Genomic DNA, 4877 nt, shown 5'->3' with positions numbered 1-4877 from the left:
AAGAGGGTGAATGAGTTCAAGAAGGAGCTCAACCAGGGAGGTCTATAGAGAGAGAGAGGGAGAGAGAGAACAATATAAAATTGTGTGTTGATGAACATTGTCTTTTTTGACAAATTGTGACGCAAGACAGTTTTAAGGTCTATTTGGATAGAACTTATTTTGCTGAAACTGAAAACTGAAAACACTGTAGCAAAATAATTTTTAAATGTGTAAATAGTGCTGTGAGACCTATTTTTAATGAAAAAATTGATAAAAAATGAAATTTGTGGGTCCGTAAACAGTGCATCCGTTGCGGCTACTGTTCATGTACCGTACATGAACAGTACCGCTTGTTGGGGAAAACGCGTGAAAAAAAAAAAAGAAAAAAAGAAAGGAAAACGCAGAAACTTAAAATGCAGCAAACGTGGATCCAAACTCAGCCTTAGTTGAGTTTAGCTATATGTTTTATGAGAAGCTAAGTTGTTGAATTTGGTGTGAATGCCCACGTTATGTAGAGGAGCTATGCTAGCTCACCCATGATATTTGATTGTATGGTAAAAGGACTGGGAAAGTGCTTTGGTCCTTTCGTGATATGTTTATAGTTTCACAGTTGATGGCCGTGGAAACATGCCTTGCTTCAGAGATGCTGTTATCAATGTATAAAAATAAAATACACCTACTCTCTTTGGCAGTTGGAACTTGGAATGCTTTTGTGCAACTGTCACTTATGCGAAACAAATTCCTATCAAACGCTTACAATGAAATATCAACATATCATTCAAAGTTGAGCAGAGTAAAACATGCCAGTTCAAGAGCAACTGTCAAATGCGAAGATAGAAAAACACTTTGTACATCATCAAATTTATTTTTAAGTATAATCCCTTGACTGATCCAACTGCAATACATTTTTATGTGAAGCAGGTATGGTGGCTTAGTGTTTGATTTTGGGCCTCTTCACAATCATCACCGTGCAGTGGGCATGATGAGCACAGTAGTCACTGACACTGCCTAAAACAGCCCTGCATGAAAATTAAATTGATTGTTAAAACTTCAAAGTTTCATGGATGAGCAACATATTTCCACCAAAAGTTTCCAAGAAACAAAAAATGAATCATAAGTTGTAAATCGTAACATGTTATTGAATTCTTGCTTGTTACAGTTAACAATAGAAGCACCTGTTTTGATCAAGATCAAATATCAGACTAATGGCAGAAAATAAAGAAAAAAGTTCGCTGCTATGACAGCAAAAATTTAACAGAAAAAACTCCTTTACAATTTAACAGTTGTAAACCATGACAGCAAAAATAAGAATAAAGGTTTAGAGCAATACCTCTTGATAGCTCCATAGCCATGACTACCCACAACCAAAATGGATGCATGGTGTTTCTCCACTGCCTCGCATCTCCTTCCACCACCTCCACTTTCACATCATGCACCTGCATATATTCGGAAACGTTAAAAGAAGTTGCCTGGGCTGGGCTCAAAACTCTTGAGTTTCCATGTGTAAGATATGACAATTTCAGAATAAGATACCAAAACACTGGTATTATATATGAGTATACTTGCAAGTATATATGTATATGTGTATATATAGATACTTTTAGGGATGAATTCACTATCATAATGTGAGCATTATATGTCATTTGATAAACCATCCACCACTATCACATTGCCTCCAGAGTGCTTTACTTTGAAATTACAAAATTTACTTAGATGTTGGTCAATGGATTTCTGGTTTTTGTGGGTTTCTTAGGTGAAGTGACAAACAGTGGTATCAGCATTAATATCTTGGATTGAATTGAGTCAATGTGCATCCCTTTCATTTGTAATCAGATTCCTCTACTATGATCTCTCTGTTTCCTCAACTCCCCTACATTTGTTTTTCATTTTCTATGCCTGGATTTTGTGCACAAATTGACAAGTTGACCATGTACAGTGATTGCGCACATCCACTCTTTCAGATGACATTCTTTAATTGCTTTCCATTACTTGAATTTTGATCTTTTACTTTTGTGAGAGGGGTTTGAATTAGAAGCTCATTGAGAATCAGTTTTCTACTTGTCAACCTAGCTAGTAAATTTTCCAAAGACCCTTACCACCGGGTCAGATTCCTAGTCTTAGATTATTCATCTTAATCAATATATGCATAAAGAAAAAAACAAAACTAAAACTTCATTTATTATTATTATTTAACTTTTTAAAGCCTTTGATGTTTGTAAGGTTGAATTTAATCAACCATTTTATTGGCTTTATTCCGTGCTAAATTTGCTTGTATTTCAGTATTTAGTAACTCTGTATTTAGGTGGGTTTGTTGTAAGGGTAGTGAGTGAGATAGAGTGAAGTTTGCTCAAGAGTGTGCAAGAAAACAAAGACTCGTGGCTGCAAGCCGCCAGACGCAGCACACGTGCCAAGCATGCCAGAAGGTGAACAGTCATGCTAGCTGGAGCACTACAGGACAAAACAGGACAACTGGCCATACGGTTATCTCGCGACTGGATCTCGCGACTCAGTCAAGTCGCGAGGTCAAGCCGTGAGCCACCCCTGTTTTGTAAATCCTGACGTTTCACATTCCTCTTTCACTCCAGTATAAATACCCCTTTTACCCACAAATGTAAGTGAGCTTCCAGAGAGAATTTTAAGAGAGAAACCCTAAAGAAAAACAAGATTGATTCACCCACAATCTATACATTAGAGTCTCTTCAAATTCCTCAACTCTCTTCCTCTCCATTGTCAAATCCTTGAGAGGCATTTTACCAAACCTTGTTCTCACCATATTCATCACTGTGAGAGGGCTGTTTGGATTTCTGGGAAGCAGTTAGGAAGGAACCAATCTACATTGGTTGATGCTACGGTTTAGTAGCGGAATCTGGGAAGCTAGAAAAGAAAAAGGTTCGGCGCAACCTCGTTGGGGCAAGAAGCTTAGAGGGCTTAGGTGCACTGGGTAGATTAGGCTTGGAGGGTCTATTGTTGTCCATGTATCCCAACTACATTTTCTAGTGGATTGTTTACTGCTTGGAGGGCGGCGGAGAGGTTTTACGCCGAGGGCTTCGGTTTCCTCTTCGATAACAAATCGCGTGTTATCTTTGTGTTTGCATTTTCCTTTCCTTTTATCTTTGTCTTTTACTATCTGCTATGGGTTGTGATTTTAATTTGGCATAGATAGTTTTTCCAATTCCATAATATAACTTATGTTAATTTTCCGCACATTAGTTGTTTGACATAATGCTTGAATTGGTTAAATTGTAATTTGGGGGTCTAAACGTTCAAGGGTGTTTATACACATATTTGAACTTTCATTTGGTATCAGAGCGAGTACAATTTATTGGTTTCAATACCATTGTGTGATCCTTGACTCCCTATTGAGATGGATCGGTCTCAATCCCTAAATGCACCTCCATATTTTGATGGTAATAATTATGATTTTTGGAAGGTTCGCATGAGAGCATTTCTTTGCTCAATTGATGAATCAGTTTGGGATGCTGTTGAGATTGGTTTGACCAGACCTGAGGCAACCAAATCCACATGGGATAAGGCAGCACTTGCTGCATCTAATGCTAACAGTAAAGCACTCAATGCTATTTTCTGTGGTATGTCTCCAGATGAATTTCACAGGATCTCTCACATTACCATTGCTAAAATAGAGATGGTCACCACCAAGAAGCTAGATGATGTTATTTCATCTCAAAAGAGTTTTTCAGACAAATCCGGATTGGGATATACCGGAGGAAGTAGCTCATCTAGAAATGTCACTAAAGAAGTGAAGTTTATAAAGGCCAAAGAATCAGCCGATGTTGGTCCTGCTGCTGAGAAGCCCAAGATTGAGGAGAAGAGAAATGTGGGGAACGAACGGTTGTTGAATACCCGTAATCAATCTGTGGGCAGGTCTGAATCTCGTGTCAAGTCACGTCCACGACCACAAAGAGGTCCTAGATCAACTTATGTGTGTCATCATTGCGGACTTCAAGGGCATACTTGACTAAATTGCCAAAGGCTGAGAGCAAAGAATAGTGCAACTCCTCAAAGGTCACGAGGACCTAGAAATGATAGAAGAAATTGGGCAGGTGAACAATCTATAGATCAAAATGGTGATCCAGGAATGATGAACGTGATGAAGATGATTGGTGCATTCACCAACTGCTTGGAAAGCTTCTCACGAAGGTTTGAAAGCCCTAACTCCCGTACCCAATCCTATAAGGAAATCACCCCAAACGCAAGTGACGTGTGGGTGAAAAAGGGTACTCATGCATAAACATTACAACATGTCCATGCATTAATACTTCTTATGCTCTGTGACGATGTTTGATTGATTGCTTGTTGTTTATGTTGATGGTTGTTTGTTTGCCTTCTTGTGCATATTTTTGTTTTTCTTTTTATTCTTGATCAATTTTTTTTCTTCTTTTATGTCAAAAATCCAAAAATCACATAAAAATTAGAAAATCAAAAAGTTTGATTGACATTGTTGAGCTTTTGTCTCAAAACTTGTTTTGCCTTGTACCTTTGTGCTAATGGTGTTGTGCATTTTCGAGCATTGCTTGTTTCTTTGCACTCATATCACTGTGAGAGAAATCTTGAAATCTATGTGATTGTTGTAAATAGATCTTCAAACTTGTCATGAATGATTAGTGAATGGTTATGATGATCTTGAGACATGCATAGACTTGTGTCTATATATATCTTCCCACTCTTTATTTTTGTTTTTGCTAAAAAGAGCTCACAAAATATAAATCTCCAAATGAAAAGAGATATTGAGCTGTAAAAGCCTGTCGCACACTCTAGTATTCGACTAGGAAAAAGGGTAAGCGACCTAAAATTAAAGTGATTGTTTATTCAAAAAGCCAAAGGTTAGTTCATTAAAGTGAAATATCAAATATCACTCTCACAATGAGAGGTGATTGTCT

General features: G+C 37.6%; 1 long non-coding RNA gene across 1 annotated transcript; it reads right to left on the bottom strand.

Moving 5' to 3' along the window:
* Window positions 1–718: 718 nt before the first annotated feature.
* On the bottom strand, window positions 719–1383 carry LOC115972250. Its single transcript, XR_004087454.1, has 2 exons — window positions 1310–1383; window positions 719–998 (listed from the first exon to the last, which is right to left on the bottom strand). It is a non-coding gene; the product is annotated as an uncharacterized LOC115972250 (long non-coding RNA).
* Between the last annotated feature and the right edge of the window lie 3494 nt (window positions 1384–4877).

Source organism: Quercus lobata, chromosome 12 (genome assembly GCF_001633185.2).
Source record: "Quercus lobata isolate SW786 chromosome 12, ValleyOak3.0 Primary Assembly, whole genome shotgun sequence".
Lineage (NCBI taxonomy): Eukaryota > Viridiplantae > Streptophyta > Magnoliopsida > Fagales > Fagaceae > Quercus > Quercus lobata.
Note: the sequence above shows the minus strand (reverse complement) of the source record. Positions and strands in the feature narration are given on the sequence as shown.